At 47.4% G+C, this 19644-nt stretch overlaps 1 protein-coding gene across 1 annotated transcript in view; it reads right to left on the bottom strand.

Annotated features, from left to right (window-relative positions):
• The window catches only part of MAP3K14 (mitogen-activated protein kinase kinase kinase 14), a 47797-nt gene extending 28390 nt beyond the window's left edge, over positions 1-19407 (bottom strand). Inside the window, exon 1 of the mRNA XM_066263395.1 lies at positions 19307-19407. The gene's annotated coding sequence lies outside the window, so the exon portion shown is untranslated. The remainder of the gene's footprint in view (positions 1-19306) is intronic.
• Positions 19408-19644: the final 237 nt, after the last annotated feature.

The raw sequence follows: 19644 nt of genomic DNA, 5'->3' as shown, positions 1-19644 counted from the left end.
AAAGCAAAACACTGAAGGATGTGGTTTGGCAAGCAGGAAAGTAAACTAGAGGAGAAATAGGATGCAGGAAACAATGGTAGGCACGGGAATGCGGGAACCAATATGATATTCCAGTCAATTTAATTAACAACTGATTGTTGAAAAATTAGTTTAAACCATTGTAAAACATTATGTTCTAGACAACATAAATAAGGATGAAGGATGAAGTGGGTTGTTCAACAGGTTAAGAATGGTAAGAGCCTTGCCTTCTGGTGGAATTTACATATCAAAATGTCTACACTTCATTAGAAAAATTAGTTACATATGTATGTTAAAATTTAAGAGTAACTAAGTACAAGAATAGAAATACAGTTGAAAGAGATATCTAGGTCAATACAAAAACTTGTAATATTAATTAATATCAGACAAAAAGATCACTTGTATGCATACCCAATAAACAGCCTCAAAGTCTAGAGCTTGATGGCAGGTTGAGGATTTATAAATGAATATGGTTGTGGCTTCAGAGTGTCCTGCCACACTGCAGAGAACTGCAGGATCTATCACACAGCCCTCTTTGAGCATGCATTGGGCCTTGTGCTGAGTGCTGGCGGGACAATGAGGAAGACGACGCAGTTGGTGTGAGGAGCTTACAGTCTACTGGCGGGAAACAGACAAGTAGTCAGAAAATTACAATACAATACAGAAATGCAATGACAGACACAGACACACAGCAGAGGCAATGGGAATACATGGAGGGACATCTAGCCTGGTAGGTGCCAGGGAAGGCCTCCTAGAGCAGGTAATGCCCATGCTGAGTCTCAATGGTGAGCAAAAACTTCCCAAGAAAAAGGAGAGGATATTTCAATAGAGGGAACAGCTGAAGTTAAGGCACAGAGTGCATTTATGTAGGAATCACAAACAGCTCGAAGTTGTGGGTAGGTAACCTAGGTCTGGAAGCTGCAGGAGATGAGGCTGCAGATGAAGTTCCCATACCAGATAATGGAAATGAGCTTGGTTCTGGTACACCAACCCCTCCCCCAGAGGTTACACTCAGGACAGAGTTCCAGATGGAGGAGCCTCCTGGGTGGGGCCAACGGTGGGTGCTGGACATTGAATAAAGATCCTGCCATTGGGACCGAATCTCTCCTCACCTCCCAGGCCTGGGCTGACAATGTTGCAAGTTACAGGCATCCAGGAGGCTTAATTTTTTCCTTTAGGTGGTGAGAAGGAGTGGGCACTGGGGCCTAGAAACAGACATATGAGGAAGGAGGAAAGGAGTGCTCCCGTGACACTCAGCTGGAGGAATCTCAGAACCTGCCTCACTTGCCAGTGTCAGGCTTGCTTCCCAGGAGAGCAATTTCTGCATAAGCACTTCCCATTAAGGAGGCTATGAAATGTGAATGTACATTAATCATTAAAATCTTACAGATCAATTATAAAAAAGAAACCTGCCATGCCCACAAAAATGCCGTCTTGCTGCCAGTTCCATAGGTCAAACTGCCCAATAAATGAAACGTATGGAATAAAATTTATGACTGTCCTTCAACTCCCACTGCATGCCTGTTGCCTAGCCCCACACATGCAGGGACACTGCTGTTGATAGGTCCCTTTAAATGTTTAAGGCAGTCACCTGACATCTTTTCTATCAGCATGTCTGGCTTCTCCCTGACCCCTTCCCATCCCACACTGTCGCTGAGTTAACCTTACAACAGTATGTCCTTATGACAACCTCAGGCTCAAAGGCAGCTACTGGCTCTGCACTGCTTGTGGGCCCAGTCCCAACCCTGTGGTTCAGAATCTGTCTGACCACTGTTTCCTTAAACACAAGGTTTGGCTCTGGCTAGTCTGATCTCTCCACACCCTGCGAGCTAGAGGAGTGTGCTATGTTCTTGTGTTGGTGGCCCTGCACATCCTGCTTGTCCTCCACTGCCGAAGTTCAGGCCTTCCACCTGCAGGAAGTCCCTCTGAACAGATCCTCTGCAGGCCTCCTTTTGACTGCTAATGGCACTGGGTTTCCTCACTTTTCTCTCCTCCCCTTGGCCCTTAATCACACCCTCACCCCCTTTAATCATCAACTGAAATAATGTAGATGGAAGACCTCTGGAAATGATAAAGCATTATGCCAAGAGAAGACAGCCATTTTTGTATGCAAAACTCAGATCTGCAATCTAGGCATGGAGCAAATGGTGATATGGAAGAAGATGCACAGAGATGGTCAGTGTATTTTTTTTTTTTTTTACAAATATAGAGAGAGAGACAGAGAGAGGGATAGACAGGGACAGACAGACAGGAACAGAGAGATGAGAAGCATCAATCATTAGTTTTTTGTTGCGCATTGCGACAACTTAGTTGTTCATTGATTGCTTTCTCATATGTGCCTTGACCCCGAGCCTTCAGCAGACCGAGCAACCCCTTGCTGGAGCCAGTGACCTTGGGTCCAAGCTGGTGAGCTTTTGCTCAAACCAGATGGGCCCGCGCTCAAGTTGGCGACCTCAGAGTCTCGAACCTGGGTCCTCGGCATCCCAGTTTAACGCTCTATCCACTGCGCCACCGCCTGGTCAGGCAAGTGGTCAGTGTATTTTTACAATAGTAAACAACTGGAAAAAATGGCTATGGGGAAAGGACAATCATTAATTAAGTCCTGGTACATCCATTAAAATTGCTTATAAATAATTTTTAATTATACAGAAAAATGCTAATGGGATGTTAACAGAAAAAAGATACAGAATTATATCTCAACTGTGATCCCACCTATCACATAGCTGTATCAACATTTATAAAAATGTAAATACCTAGCACAGACATGCAGCAATGTTTCTCTCTTGGAGGTGACCAAGCAGCTGCACAGTGAATAGAGTGTCGGCCTGGGATGCTGAGGATCCAGGTTCGAAACCCCAACATTGCCAGCTTGAGCGCAGGCTCACAAGCTTAATTGTGGGGTTGCCAGCTTGAGCAATGGGTCACTGGCTCGGCTGGAACTCCCCACCCCAGGTCAAGGCACATATGAGAAAGCAATCAATGAACAACTAAGGTGCCGCAACTCTGAGTTGATGCTTCTCATCTCTCTCCCTTCTTGTCTGTCCCTGCCTGTCCTCCTCTCTCTGTCTTTCTCTCTTGCTAAAAAAATTTTATTCATTGATTTTAGAGAGAGAGGAAGGAGGAAAGAGAGGGAAACATCGATCTGTTCCTATATGTGCCCTAACTGGGGATTGAACCCACAACCTTTGTGCATTGGGATGATGTTCTAACCAACTGAATTATTTGGCCAGACTGTGTTTAATATTCTTTATATTCTTCTAAATTTTCCACATTTTTTAAAGTGAGCATGTATTACTTTTCTCAGTGTTCATTTTTTTACAGATGTTTCTAAGTGGTTAAAAAAATACGGAAAAGATATACAGTGACAAGTGTTACAGTAAGTCCTTTCCACCCTACCCCCATTCCTCTGAGGGGGTCCCTATTACCAGTTTCTTATATATTCAGAAATTCTCTGTGGAGTGTTATTTTTATAGTGGAAAAAAAAAAAGAAACCAAGCTTTAACAAAAAAAGGGGTCTCTGGCTCAGCGGTAGAGCGTCGGCCTAGCGTGCGGAGGACCCGGGTTCGATTCCCGGCCAGGGCACACAGGAGAAGCGCCCATTTGCTTCTCCACTCCTCCGCCGCACTTTCCTCTCTGTCTCTCTCTTCCCCTCCCGCAGCCAAGGCTCCATTGGAGCAAAGATGGCCCGGGCGCTGGGGATGGCTCTGTGGCCTCTGCCTCAGGCACTAGAGTGGCTCTGGTCGCAACATGGCGACACCCAGGATGGGCAGAGCATCGCCCCCTGGTGGGCAGAGCATCGCCCCATGGTGGGCGTGCCGGGTGGATCCCGGACGGGCGCATGCGGGAGTCTGTATGACTGTCTCTCCCTGTTTCCAGCTTCAGAAAAATGAAAAAGAAAAAAAAGGGGGTCTCTGGTATGGGATGAGAATTTAGGAGGCACCTGGTTCACCTTCGTGGGTGGGGCTTAATAAGTACATGATGACTGTTTCCCCATGCCGCACACACACCACTCACACAGGAAGCCTCACCAGAATCTCTGGGGCTGGCCGATGAGTTCTGGCAGCAGGGCCACTGACACAGAAGGTTGGAGATGGGCAAGCTTAGCCCTCCTGGTTTTGGTTTTCATTTTACTCCCTTTCTTGTTCTCTCCTGGGAACTGCGAGTTTGATCAGGTATGACTCAAGAAGTAGTGTTGGGCAGATAAAAATGTATTATGCTCACTTTGTAAAAGATAACACTGCCCACGTGGAGGCTGTTGCCCAGGTGTTATTAATGTGTGTTGGGGGCAGGCAGGATCGTTGTAGCCTGGGGCTTGGTTTTGGGATTAAGCCTTTCCCACCCTTTTTGATGTGGGGCAGTACAATCCAATCATGCCTCAGAAAAGTGACTTGTATTAGAGACTTCCCTATTTTGTATATTGGATTAAGGGTTTGGATTTCTACACTATAAAATAGGGGCAGAACGGGAGCTTGCCCTCTTGGCTCCTGAGATTATCATTAGAAGAGAGAGCAGAGCAGAGAGCAGAAGGAGGCCACGTGGAGGAGGCCAGGAGAAGCAGCCAAGATGGCGGAATGTTGAGTGAGAGGCCACTTAGTGCAGAGTTTGTGTAGAGAGAAGGAAGGAGATGGGGAACAGAGGTGAATAAGTCTGGTGAGCTAGAAACCTTTGATTCTAGGAAACTTGGATAAGTCAGTAGCTTTGTAAGCACTGAATGTGAGTGGGTTTTGGAGCCCAGTGTGTGTTTTTACTTGCCCGCCGGGTGCAAGCTAGAATTAAAGATGACAGCCCATCAGTTTTTGGCTCCGTTGTTTCTTTACCGACTGTCCGAATCCAATGCAAACCTGCATGGGCCAGGCGGCTGTGATGGTTGCCCTGGCCTTAGATACTGGCTTTACAAGTAGCAAGGTCCTCGCCTGACCAGGCAATGGTGCAGTGGATAGAGCACTGACTGGGACAGAGAGGACTCAGGTTTGAAACCCCAAGGTCATCGGCTTGAGCGCAGACTCATCTTGTTTGAGCAAGGCTCACCAGCTTGAGCCCAAGGTCGCTGGCTCGAGCAAGGGGTCACTCTATCTGCTGTAACCCCACCCCCATCCCCACCAAGGCACATATGAGAAAGCAATCAATGAACAACTAAGGTGCCGCAACGAAGAACTGATGCTTCTCATCTCTCTCCTTTCCTGTCTGTCTCTATCTGTTCCTCTCTCTGTCTCTGTCAAACACACACAAAAAAGAAGTAGCAAGGTCCTCAATTCTGATGGCCACGGCTTCCCTGCTTTTATTTATATTCATCCCATGACAAGTGTATACAGTGGCTAGGTGCAGGCCTGGGCTAGTGCTGGGTATAAGAAATGCTCGTGGGCACAAGTGGTCCCATAAAGAGTGGGAAACAGCCTGACCATGGTGGAGCAGTAGATGGAGCATCAGCCTGCTTCGCTGAGGTCCCAGGTTCAAAACCCTGAGGTTGCCAGTTTGAGCACAAGGCTGTTGGCCTGAGCCCAAAGGTCGCTGGCTTGAAGCCCAAGGTCACTGGCTTGAGCCCAAGGTCACTGGATTGAAGCCCAAGGTCAATGGCTTGAGTCCAAGGTCTATAGCTTGAGCAAGGGGTCACTAGCTTAACTGGAGCCCCCTAGTCAAGGTACGTATGAGAAAGTAATCAATGAACAACTAAAATGCTGTAACTACAAATAGATTCTTCTCAACTCTTTCGCTCTCACTAAAAAAAAAGAAGAAAAAAAAGAGCAGGAAACAGCAGAACTGGACCTAAAAGAAAACCACCAGCTCCACCCTCACTGTTTACATCAAAGGGTGGGATCTGAGGGCTGGTCTTATTCTGGAAAACCTTTGAAAGGGACACGTTTTTCTGGCTAGTCTCTCCTACCTTCCTTTTTTGTTTTTTAAGAGAGACAGAGAGAGAGTCAGAGAGGATAGACAGGGACAGACAGACAGAAACGGAGAGAGATGAGAAGCATCAATCATCAGTTTTTCGTTGTGACACCTTAGCTGTACATTGATTGCTTTTCCATATGTGTCTTGACCGTGGGGCTACAGCAGACCAAGTAACCCCTTGCTCAAGCCAGTGACCTTGGGTCTAAGCTGGTGAGCTTTGCTCAAACCAGATGAGCCCATGCTCAAGCTGGCAATCTCGGGATCTCGAACCTGGGTCTTCCGCATCCCAGTCTGATGCTCTATCCACTGCGCCACTGCCTGGTCAGGCTCTCCTACCTTCCTTATATAATATCTGACTCTGCTTTGAAACAAAATTTTTGTTTTCAAACATAAAGGTAATACTTGTTCACTGTAAAAATTTAAATAGCACAAAAGGGACAGAGGGGAAAACAACCACTCCTGCATTACTTCCTCCTCACCACAACATAAGACATACTTAAGTTTTGTATAGATCTTTTTACTTCCATTAATGTGCATATACATTAATATAATTTGGGACTATTTTAAAAATAAACATGAGATTATACATATATAATATTCTATAGTTCTAAGTGGCAAACTCCTAGAATCGAAATTTCTGGGTGACCCTTTTCTCAGTGGACTCTTCGCTCCTGTTTCTCTATGTCAGGGAAGCAGGCAGTACCCATCAGTCAAGGACAGGTTCACAAACATTATATTAGTTAGTTGCTAGAAAGATATCCTTGCCCTCAAGGTGCTTCTAATCCAGTTGAAAAAAATGAGTGGATGGATACATAAATAATAAAGGAATCACAAGATGACTTTGGGTTTAGAATGGCCCTAGAAGTCATTTATTCCACTAGGATCACTTAATAATTCCAAGGGATTGGCATCCAGCTACGTAACAGAATGGACTGGAGTCAAAAGATCTCGTTCAAATCTTAATCTCTCAACACTCTGGTGTGTGATCATGGGCAGGTCACTAATCTGAGACTCAACTGTCTCATCTGTTAAACAGGGATCCTGAAACCTACATAAAAGGATTTTATAGGACAGTTAAACGTAAGAAACAGTGTTTATATGCCCAATACAGTGCCTAGCACATAGTGGGTGCTCTATTACCATCAGCAGAACCTCCAGTGAGACGGAAGCTGTTAAAAGATGAGAAGTCCTTTCCACGATTGATGTGCTAGTCCTTTGAAAGTCCTTGCCTAAGCAAAGCTAAAACTCACCTCCCACAGCTTCCAGCCAGCAGCCCCAGTGTCAGTAGGAAGATGTGGGACAAACACTCTCAAAAGAGGAGGGAAGAAACCCGAGAGCAGAGAGACAGAAGTGGTCAGGAAGAAAAGCACAACCCATGGAGAATGTTCTTTGAAGGGCATCTGCACACGCCATGCAGCTTCTCTGCCTGCTGGCAGTGCCTCGGCTCTAATGGACTGAGGAATGGCCGGCCCGTGCAAGATGAACCAGGACCCAGAATTCCCTGGCAGCCAGAACTGCAATTAGTTGTCTTGTGGACATCTTGGGTATTTTCAACCATCTGCTGCGATGTTTATACACAATTACATGCTGGTTGTCAATAATAATAAAAATAACAATGATAGTTATTATTGGTTACAGTGAATTAGGTCATACATGTATTACTTCTTGAATCCTCACAATAACTCTGTGGGCAAGGCATTAATATTATTTCCTTTACAAGGAAGAAATACCTGAGGCTCAGTAGGTCAAGTAATTTGTCCAAGGCCAAACTGCAAAGAGGTGCCGGAAGCAGGATTTGCAAACAGGACTCTTTTATGTCAAAGCACGTACTCTCACCCAGGACACTGTATCAACTTTCTTTCTTTCTTTTTTTCTTTTTTTCTTTCCATTTTTCTGAAGCTGGAAACGTGGAGGCAGTCAGACAGACTCCCGCATGCGCCCGACCAGAATCCACCCGGCATGCATACCATGGGGCGATGTTCTGCCCCTCTGGGGCGTCGCTCTGTTGCATCCAGAGCCATTCTAGCGCCTGAGGCAGAGGCCACAGAGCCATCCCCAGCGCCCCGGCCATCTTTGCTCCAATGGAGCCTTGGCTGCGGGAGGGGAAGAGAGAGACAGAGAGGAAGGAGAGGGGGAGGGGTGGAGAAGCAGATGGGCGCTTCTCCTGTGTGCCCTGGCCGGGGATCGAACCCGGGACTTCCGCACGCCAGGCCGACGCTCTACCACTAAGCCAACCGGTCAGGGCTGTATCGACTTTCAAATCATCTAAGTTTTAAAATTGGGACCCAAATGCAGAAGCTGCCATAAGCCAAAGATTTATTAGTGAGAAACCCAAGTACTGGCCTGGAAGAAAGCATCTCAGTTAGGAAGCACAAATGCAGCCAGCCTATGTGCTGGGAAAAGCAACTTTAAAATGGCAATGGGGAGCACAGACTCCAAGCTGGACATGTGGTAGGTTCTGTCCCTTAGTCTGCTCGTCCACCACAGCTGGGCCCATCCCAGGGACCAATTCTATGACAAACTTCAAATTTGTCATTCATTTTATAAAGCTGGTTCCAGGCTTTTTGAGCCTATTTTACTTTTTTGTTTGTTTGTTTGTTTTCTGTTTTTTATTACAAGCATTGAGTATCAGTCACTATCTTCATAAATATGGTCAGTACTTCATCTCCAGGCCCCTGATTTGGACATCATATAAGCTTTAAAAGAAAGGTGTGGCCCTGGCCGGTTGGCTCAGCGGTAGAGCGTCGGCCTAGCGTGCGGAGGACCCGGGTTCGATTCCCGGCCAGGGCACACAGGAGAAGCGCCCATTTGCTTCTCCACCCCTCCGCCGCGCTTTCCTCTCTGTCTCTCTCTTCCCCTCCCGCAGCCAAGGCTCCATTGGAGCAAAGATGGCCGGGCGCTGGGGATGGCTCTGTGGCCTCTGCCTCAGGCGCTAGAGTGGCTCTGGTCGCAACATGGCGACGCCCAGGATGGGCAGAGCATCGCCCCCTGGTGGGCAGAGCGTCGCCCCATGGTGGGCGTGCCGGGTGGATCCCGGTCGGGCGCATGCGGGAGTCTGTATGACTGTCTCTCCCTGTTTCCAGCTTCAGAACCCCCCCTACCCCAAAAAAAAGAAAGGTGTGACAGCCTGACCAGGCAGTGGTGCAGTGGATAAAGCATCAGCCAGGGACGCAGAGGACCCAGGCTCAAAACTCTAGGGTCCCAGGCTTGAGCATGGGCTCATCTGACTTGAGCGCGGGTCACTGGCTTGAACAAAGGGTCACTGGCTCTGCTGGAGCCCCCCAGTCAAGGACATATGAGAAAGCAATCAATTAACAACTAAGGTGTTGCAACGAAAAATTGATGCTTCTCATCTCCCTCCCTTCCTGTCTGCCTGTCCTAATCTGTCCCTCTCTCTGTCTCTCTCTCGCAAAAAAAAAAAAAAAAAAAGAAAAAAGAAAAAGGAAAGTGTGACAATGGCATTTTCAATTTAACTTTCAAATCCTTTGCACAAGGAGAGCCAATAGCATATAGAGATGCTCCCAGGGCATCACTGATCCACAGTGACAATTATGGAAGTGGCATGCAGAAGGGGGGCGGGGGAGGACATAGCATTAAGGTAAAAACCTAACCACACACATACTTCATTTTTATACGATAAGCAACATGTACTTTTTAATGTATGTTATACAGTATAAAAAATTTCAAGTGTCACTGAAATCTGTTGGTTGGGGTATTCTGTGTAACTGAATATTCTAGGCTGCAGTGTATATTGATCAATAATGACCAATTTCCAAAGATTAGTGTGCCATGAGCTGCCCTAAACATGACATGAAATCAGGCCAGACACAACCAGCTTTCTTTGATGAGTCAAAAGGCACTTCTGGATCTTGCCAGCCTGAGGTCATCATTACAGGCAATGTTTGCTTGTGAAAAACTGCTCTCCTTATGTAACCTTTTGGATTCTGAGCAAGGAGCAGTTCCCTGGGCTATGGCCGATCCACTGTAAGCCAACCACACCCCTCCTGTCTTGTTTGTAACTCTGGTTTTCCCAGGTGGAACTGGCTCAAATCAGGGTATACCTGTATTCAGAGAAGATGGAGAAAGACAGGTCGGGCCCAGCCTTTCTGTAAGGGAGGAGGGTTCAAGTTCATTGCAGTTACTGATGACTGGTTCTGAAATTGAGGAACTAGTTTGAGGAACTTTAGAACAAACAAGAAACCCAAACACATCAGCTTTCCACAGAAGACTACCAAAACATGGAGGCACATAGAAGGAAGCACGTGGTCCAGTTCTGCCCTTTGGCAGTGGAACCCTGACCGTGGCCTTGTCTAGATGCTGCCCTATACATCCTTTGACAGACTGGCCTGAGTGACCAGCTTGAGGACATGAGCGGTAGAGGTGCATCTGACATGTCCCTTTACAATAGAAGTTCATATTCTTGTCCTCCCCAAGAAGGGAGAAAGGGCCTGGGACCTGCAGTACGACAGAATGCTCACAGAGGATCTCAGACCAATTCCTTGGTAAAGGGGAGGGAACCGTGAACGAGCCTGGGTTTTCTCATTCCCTCTCAGGCCAGCAGGGCCTACAAGGAGTGCGGATTCTGGCCCTGTACTTTCACTCACCAGCAAATACTTAGCCCGTAGCTAGCAGGCTCCATGTGCTGTACTGATCAGAGCAGATGCGGATGATAATTGCTGTACTGATCAGAGCAGATGCGGGTGATAATCATGGCAGATAAGGTCCTGGCCCCCACGGGGCTTTCGCTATGTAATCCTGGAAAGGCCTTCCTGGAATGCTGAACCCAGTTGCTAAGTACTGCCGTGGACCAGGCCTTGGACCATCTGCCTACTACCGGTCCCAGCGGCACCAACCACATGGACTTTGCCAGTCTGGTCACTGCCCTCCCTATTCCAGCCTGGAAGTCTAGGACAAGTTGGCCGTGTCTTTAATAGTTGGCTACTCATTTTCAGCTTCTGCTCTGAATTGTGTTTAAGCACATTTCTACTAACGGTGCCTACATCTCTGCAAATGACTCCTTTCCCTCAGAGTGCTAAAGTTTCCAGATTGTTCTTAAGCTCCTATTTCAAGCTAACAAGCAGTACAAGGTCCCAAGATGAGAGAAATATTGAGGATGTTCCTGCCCGGACACCTGTAGAATGGGGGCGGGGTGCTCCTCCCCTCTGCGGAGCTCTGCGTGTGACGGTTAGTGCTGGGCCAAGCTGGAGAAGGAGAGCCACTGGGCATGGCGTCTCCCTCGCTCCTCTCCAGCTCCCACAGGCATGGTTCATGATTCAGCACCTGTAACATGTCTGCTTCCATGTCCATTGCCCCCGCTATGGCGCGCAACTCGAGGGCAGCCCCTCAGTTGTCCTCATTTTTATTCTAGCACTTAGCAGAGCCTGCCACATTTTCTGATACGCTTGACAAGTGTTCACCAGATGAAAGAATGACTGACCCGCTCCTGAGGAATGAATGCTGCAGGGCTCTGAGCCTGGCTGGCATGGGATGTGTGTTCAGACTGTCCAATCACCGGGAGAACTAGAGGGGATGAAGCCAGCTCCCTGCACAAGGTGTCACGATGTCATGAACTGTGACTGCATCCCAGCAAGAAGGTATCATGCAAGCTGGCTCCTGAGCCATCCTTGTCATCCCCTTTCCCAAAGACTGACCTGGAGACCCAATTATTTTCACTTCCTTGAGGAATGACCCTTCTGAACCAAACGATATCCCTCTGGGCTCAGATGTGAACATACATGCTAGATGGGAGGTGGTACACAAATCTCTGCCTTTGACAGTTATCTCTGTAACGCTATTTCTGCCTCTCAAAGTTCAGCATTTGCCAGCTGGAACTGTTGAGCATGGTCTCAGGGAGACTAGTTCATCCAACTATCTTCCTGGGCCAAAGGATTCTCTTTCTAATCTTAATCAGCAATGGCATCCTCATTGGAGGCCCCCTTTCTTCCCAAGGCTCCCAGCTCTCCCCAGTATTGGCTAGTAGACTGATTCTAGCCCAGTGAAAGAAAATGCCAATGTCAGTAGGTGGGTGGGTTGTGCCCCCTTTGCACTTGTAGAGGCCACCACTCAGATATGACATCATGCTTTGCCCACAGGAAGAGCCTCTTCACTGAGAAGAGTCAGATGGATCCTCACTACTTTGGCTCTTCTGGCCACCTGCATGCCACTGGCAACATTTCTCTTCATCACAGGACAAAGATACAGAAGAGCTTCTTGGTGCCCAGTGGGCTTGTACCCTTGCAATCAATCATTCACAGTACCTGAACGCCCACTTTAGGTAAGATACTGCTTGGCGAAGTAGCCACGTGCCCTACAGGTATAGGCAACCTTTGTGACTTCCGGGTAACCCTGCCCAGAATTGTATTTCTTATCAACCTTGACCTTCTTTTGGCTACGTGAACCTCATGGTGTAAGAGAGTGTCAAATAAATAGCTTTCTGTTTACTTTTTCTTAGACCCAGAGCAGCTGCTGTTCCGGCTCCACCCTTCCCAGGTCTGCCAGAACTTGCAGAAAGGCTCAGGGTGATGAGGTCGGAGTGGGGGAACAAAGGAGGAACAAAATGCGACTCCAGCTTTAGGAGGAGTTCCTTTGTTCAACAGCAGCACAGCACGCTGAAGAGAGCCTGGACTTTAGTCAGTTTCAGTCATTAACTAGCTGTGTGGCTTTGGACAATTCACTTGGCTTCTTTGGGTCACCATTTTCTCTTTTGTTAAAAAAAAAAAAAAAGGAGCATGTAACTGGTAATTATCATTTCCAGACTGTAATTCCAGTAGCACTTTTTTTTTTCTTTTTTGACAGAGAGAGAGTCAGAGAGAAGGACAGACAGCCAGGAAGGGAGAGATATGAGAAGCATCAAATCTTCATTGCAGCACCTCGGTTGTTCATTGATTGCTTTCTCATATGTGCCTTGGCCGGGGGGCTACAGCAGAACGAGTGACCCCTTGCTCAAGCCAGCGACCTTGGGCTTCAAGCGAGTGACCTTTGGGCTCAAGCTAGTGACCATGGGGTGACGTCTATGATCCCACGCTCAAGCCAGAGACACCGCACTCAAGCTGGTGAGCCCATTCTAGTAGCACTCTTGACAGAGTAATTAAGGCTGAAAGTCACTTAGCCATGCCCACCCCAAGTCACTGCTGGTAGTCCATCCTGATTGATGGGGGGTGCACCTGGGCCTGGGAAAAGCTTGTGATCACTTGCATGGTAATACTAATTCTTTCCCTGTGGTTTCAGTAAAATCAAGCTCACCTTGGGGTAACCCTGGATACTGATTATAGATGTACCTGACCATCTGCAGCCAAGCTCAACAACAACTGCACTGATCTAGAATGGAGTCTGAATGAACTCCTTGCCTTGATGGACACCTTGTCATGTCTTTAGTGGTAAAAGAGTCAGTAGAAGCCATAGCAACCAGACACTGTGTGGAAGGGATGGCTCAGGAGTTCCTCTGCTGCTTCTTCCTGAGTCCAAAGACTGGCTTGAGAAGTGCAGACAACCGAGGTGGTGGGAAGCTTGGAATTCCAAAGTTTCTGGAAATGCAGGTTTAATCTAGCCTTTCCCATTATTGCAGCTCATTGGAGCCTCCAACTCAGATGGTGAAAAGCAAGGCAGGTAGAAAAGGGATCCCCAAAAGATCATTCACACCAAAGTACGGTTTGTATCTCTCTGTTCTTTGCCAAGGGGTTTCCCAGCTCCACGGAGCCAAAGCTCCCCTCCTGCTTCTTTGCTGACTGTCACTGGAAACAGGCCATTTTCCACCCTCAAGGTGGCTGGACTCAGGAGTGCAGTGACACTGCTTCTCTGGGCTCTGTGCCTTATCCACATGACCCCATGCCAGGGGATCCATCTGTCAGTCGGACAGCCCCCAGAGCCTCTACCTCGCTGCCTCCAAAGCCCTTGGGCTGAAATGAACATGATCATTGGCAGAGGGCTTCTCCACAAGGTCTGCTAAAGACTTCCTCTGCAACCGTCGGGTGAATAAATCGCCTGTCACCTACACCCATGCACGGGTGACTCACCTTCCAGAGAAAGTACTCTGCTCACCTAAGCAAAGCTGCCTGGAAACTGACGAAGGGACCTATCAAATGCAGTCTGTAGGGCCAACCAGCTCCTGAGCCGGGTCCAGACACCCGACCTCACCTCCAGCCTGAAGTCAAGTGTGGAGCTGCCACTTCAGGCCCGCTGGTTTCATTTTCATCTGAACATGATGCTTGACATCCGGTGATGTATTTTTTCTAAAAACTAGGTTCACTTTAGAAATGACTCCTTGGCCATCGAGACAGCTTCCCCCGGAGAAAACAAAATGATATTTAAAGGGAACGTCAGCCTGGTGGGAGCCTATATTTTTGTTTTGTATTAAAAAGGGGACAAGAAGAATTTAGAATGTAACGTGAAACTGTTTTACCCGTTGGGTGATTTAAAAGGAACTCTGTGAGTCTCCGACTCCAGAGCCAGAGCCCGCAGAGACAGGACAGCGACAAGCTGACAAAGACATAGTTATGAGGAAAGGATGGTAAGCCGGGGGTGCCGCATGGTGGTGGGACCTCTACCCCACAGAGCCAAAATTTTCCTCCTAGTCCCCCGAACAAAGGAACACGTCCTTGTTGACTTATCTTCTACACAGTATTTTCCTTTTTCACCTCTAGAGTCAAGGTGGGGACCCACTTCACCACATGGAAGACACAAGAAAGCCCTAGAAAGGCCCATTTCTGTCTTTGGCTCAGAGTCCTGGGAGGGTGGAGGGTTCCCATGGTTTAGAATCACCAACTCTGATCAGGCAGAGCCTGGGCCTTTTGGGCTCATTTGGAGGGTAGTGAGGGCAGCAGTTAGTGTAAGAAAGGAAGAAGTTGACAGCTAAAACCTCTTGACAGAAGAAATGTCCCCCAGGAGGTCCTACTGAGAAAATGACTGTCCTGTCAGGCAGTCTTACCCGTCCTGACATCCTCTTACGGAAAATGGTCTAGTCAATGTGGTAATTGGCACTTACTACTACTGCTCTTACAACCACAACTATCACCACCGTTCACAGCCAAACAACAACACATTTACAGCCATCAGGACCCGTGGCTTATTATACGCCTAGCACTGAGCTCAACACTTAACAAATATACACTCATTTTCTACTCCAAACAACCTCATGAAGTATTTCTGATTCCATTCACAGATGAAGCACTGAATGCTCAGAGAAGTGAAGAGATTTGTGTGGCCTGACGGCTGGTGGTGCAGTGAATACAGCGTTGACCTGGGATGCTGAGGTCTCAGGTTCAAAATCCTGAGGTTGCCAGCTTTAGCGCAGGGTCACCAGCTTGAGTGTGGGATGATTGACATGATTCCATGGTCACTGGCTTGAGCCGAAAGGTTGCTGGCTTGAAGCCCAAGGTCGCTGGCTAGCGCAAGGGGGCACTGGTTCAGCTTGAACCACCACCCCTCCCCTACTGTCAAGGCACCTATGAGAAACAACTAATAAACAACTAAAAAAGTGACACAACTACCAGTTGATGCTTCTCATCTCTCTCCCTCCCTCTAAAAAAAAAAAGAAAAAAAGAAAAAAAAAAGGGAGATTTGCCTGAGGTCATACAGGTAGTAGCAGACGTGGACCTGTCTCCTACATTTGACATGGAGACACCATGAACTTGTTCTATTGCTCTGGATAAATCACTTCACCTTACTGCCTTAATTTCTGCATCTGTAAAATGGGTATGAGTCCAGAGGATGTGCTATTCATCTTTCAGCCTTTTAATGATAATTAGTATAATTCATATCAATTAATAATTGTTTATGATACATATTAATATTAATTAACATAAACATTAGTTAACATAAAGATAGATAAAGAAGCTACCCTGGTTTAGTTACATTCAAAATTGACATGTTTTGGAGGGAAAAACCAATTTATCCTTTCATGAGTAAGTTAGTAGAAAAAGCTGCAAACTAAAAGTCAAGAAACGTGGGTTTAGATTTCCTAAGCAATCTCGTCCACTTCGTTTCTCCTCAAGAGGCTTCACTTTCCTGACCTTTGTCCCTGTCTTTCTTAACTATGAGTATTGTGAGAAAATACAAAAAAATAGCTACAAAGTACTGTACCATTGTTCCTGATACCATATAATTATAAGGGATTTCTATCAGGAGGATATAATATTAGAACAGGGGTAGTCAACCTTTTCATACCTACCACCCACTTTTGTATCTCTGTTAGTAGTAAAATTTTCTAACCGCCCACCGGTTCCACAGTAATGGTGATTTATAAAGTAGGGAAGTAACTTTACTTTATAAAATTTATAAAGCAGAGTTACAGCAAGTTAAAGTATATAATAATAATTACTTACCAAGTACTTTATGTCGGATTTTCGCTAAGTCTGGCAGAATAAATCTTTATAAAACAACTTACTATAGTTAAATCTATCTTTTTATTTATACTTTGGTTGCTCTGCTACCGCCCACCATGAAAGTTGGAACGCCCACTAGTGGGTGGTAGGGACCAGGTTGACTACCACTGTATTAGAGGATATAAAATAGCAAGAAGGGAAGAGAATCATTTAAACTAGAATAGAAATAAGGATGCACAGACTACTGAGGAAAGAGACTTTTCTCTATATTGTCACTTAGGTAGTAAGACAAGCCCACAACTAAGGACCCTATCCAACACACTTCAATGTCTTGCTCAGCTCAACTGAAATGCGCTCCTATACAATCTGCCCTATGTTTAGCCTTCCATTTGTAATCTACTGCTTTCAACATTTCAGTCAGCATCACCAAGTGCACGCAGCCTTCACACGTGCACCACGCTGTGTTCACCCTCTCCCATGAAGGTGTGCATCCCTACCCCTTTCCTTTTCTGGGGATCTTGGCATGCAGAGCCAGAGGGGCTGGCTGATCCTTCGAGTTCCCCAAATCCATTGACATGAAGTTGTCCCCCTCCCCGCCAATTTCATGGCAGTGCCATCAAAAGTGCCCATAATGCTCAGATGTTTCCAGTTTAACTGAAATACTAAAATGGGGCAAACAGGAAGCATCAGACACAACTGCGGTAGTGACTTATTAATCATGAAAGCAGAATTTTAGTTGCATTTTAACCCTTTGCCAGGAAAAAAAAAAAACAGCTTTGAGACCATGGAAGCCATTGGTATAAATATGCTGCCTATATATGTGTATTGAGCTGACTTTTACTTTTAATTTAGAACTGAATTTGGTTTTCAGATTCTTAGCTATCCATCCAGAAAGAACACCCATCAAGTCAGCCAATATGAATCTGTCAGCTCTTCATCTCAGGCAGGCCTGTCAGGAAAGCTCATGTGCTGGTCACTGAGACAGGAAAAAAAGAGGAAATTCAGAGTGACTTCACAGGCCAAAGTGATAAGACACTTTTAAGAGGGTGCCAACAATGAAGAAAACAACCAGGAGGAAGCTTTATCTCATTCACATCTCTACAGATCTCTCACCAGACCCTGGCCAAGACAACTGTTATCACGCACCGAAAAAAATCACAACAGTTGCCTGGAGTTGGACAACCAATCAGGGCAAGTCCGCTTCTCAACCTTAAATGATATACAAACACTCCAAGCATATCACAAAGAAGTCAGTGTTCAACAGGAGAACCAAAATGAGGAAGCAAACCTCCATCTGTTGAGGCGAAACAGCTAACCAGACATTTTTGTTTAATAGATGAAGGCTCAGTTGGCAAAGCCTCTTCTCTGTGGTGCTGCTCCCACAAACTCTAACAGACAATACCAGGGGCAAAAACCCCCCTTCAAAACTGCTCTTTTTATTCTGAAAAAAGAAGATGACCTAAAGTTTGGCAACTTATCGCTGTGGGGTTTCACAAAAAAGTGCGAGGACATATACCTGGATACATATTTCTAAAATTAACGTCAGAGGCTATTACTTTTGAGTCGTTCTGAGTTCACCACACCCTTCAAAATAAATGAGGATGTCCTAAAGGTGTTTGAGAAACTCAGAGGTCTGGCATCGCTGCAACAAAGGAACTGACATGGACATCACTTAAAAACACCAAGAGTAAATCCAAACACATCGTAAGCAAGACGAGCACCTGTCCACCTGTCTTCTCACGTTAGGAACAGAATACCACACCAAACACTTCTTCCTCCTTTCTGCATCTAAGTCCCAGAGTGTGGTCCTGGTTCAGGGTAAAGAGCCTGGGGTAGATTCCAGTGGCCCAGGCTTGAGTCCGCACCCTAAAGTCCTAGCTACTAGACCTTAGGCAAGATATATACCTCCCACCCACCCACCCATGTGCCTTACCTATAAAACAAGACAAAACTATCTACCTTATCACGCATGTCTGAAGGAAAAAGGAGGTTACAGGTATGGAGATACCAAGTAAAAAACATATCACTAATGTTAAGATACTATCTCCTTTAATCTTTCAGAACAACCATGTTTCTAGTCAAGGGGTTTTCAACATTTTTCCTGGAATAAACTTCAGACTGCTGCTATCTTGCATTAGGCTCCACCTCTCATCATTTCATTTCACTTACTTTTTGAAGTTTTTAATCAAGTCTCCGGTGTTCACTGTCTCCATTTAACAAAAACTGACTTGTTACCTTTATTCCACTCATCCTCTCCCCCACCATTTCTCAGTCCATCTTGCAGGACTGAGAGCAATATTTTAACTTTAATAAGAAAGGACACACTTTTTCTGAAGTTACCCAGCACCAAGAAGGCTCCTGGGCAGGAGGGACTCTGCACTGTTCAAGTGGCCTCTTTCTGCCTAGTGCTCGGTGGCTGCAGGTTGCCAGGGGCCACAATGAACGTCCAAGATGGAAATATTATATTTGAGCCGACAGATAAGGTTCCGAGTGGAGGGGCCAGAAGAAGTACAGAGGAATCAGGGGAAGCAGGAGGATGCTGCGAGTGGTCAGCATGCTCCGGCGAACGCCAAGGGCAGGCTCTAGTTTTTCTCCCCGCTTCGGGGTGTGTGACCCGAGAACTTCCCAGGGCAGATGGGAGGGCGCACGGACAGGGCGCACTTGTGCATTAGACACCTTCCGCCCGGTGCCGAAGTGAGCCCCCATCCTAAGGAGCACCCAGGGAACCGGACAGTAGGGGCAGGCCTGGCGGTGGGAGCAGCTGAAGCCAGGGAATCGGGTTTTAGGGAAGGGGAAGCGGGGCGCCCCCGCGCGTGCCTCGGATAAGCGTGTCGCCTGCGGGGGTGCGGGGCGAGCACGGCGTGCGACCGTGGCGCTGGCAGCGTGCGCGAGGGCGAGCCGGCGGTGAGTCCCTACGGCCGAGGGCTCGCGCGCGAGTGGCCTCTTCCGACCGGCCGCTCCGCCGACCGCCACGATTCTGGGGCTGCGGGCCAGGCCGCATATCAGTCTCGGCCTGACGGACGACCCATCCCTTGGGCTCCCCACCTCTGGTGCTCCCCGAGCCCCGGGGTCCCACCTACCGGCCGAGCGCCGATCTCCCCAAGCAGCGACTGTCGCGCTCCCTCGCCCACGATCTCCCGCCGCCGGTCTCCGACCGCTGCACTCTGGCCCACGATTGCCCCGCCCCAGCCCCGGGCCCCACCCCCTTATCGCCTTCCGGGCCGCCCCCGGGGCCACGCCCCCCCCGGCGGCGGCAAATTTGCCGCAGTTCATGCCTCCTAGATTTGGCCGCACCTCGACACTTGGCCCTGCCCACCCCTCCAAGTCAACCAATGAGCTGGCGCGTCTCGGCTAGCCCGTCGTACTGCTTCTAGTAACGATTGGTTAGCGAGGCCTTGTTTCCAGAAATGGGCACTAT

Source organism: Saccopteryx bilineata, chromosome 2 (genome assembly GCF_036850765.1).
Source record: "Saccopteryx bilineata isolate mSacBil1 chromosome 2, mSacBil1_pri_phased_curated, whole genome shotgun sequence".
Taxonomy (NCBI): domain Eukaryota; kingdom Metazoa; phylum Chordata; class Mammalia; order Chiroptera; family Emballonuridae; genus Saccopteryx; species Saccopteryx bilineata.
This window is presented reverse-complemented; position numbering and strand designations above follow the sequence as displayed.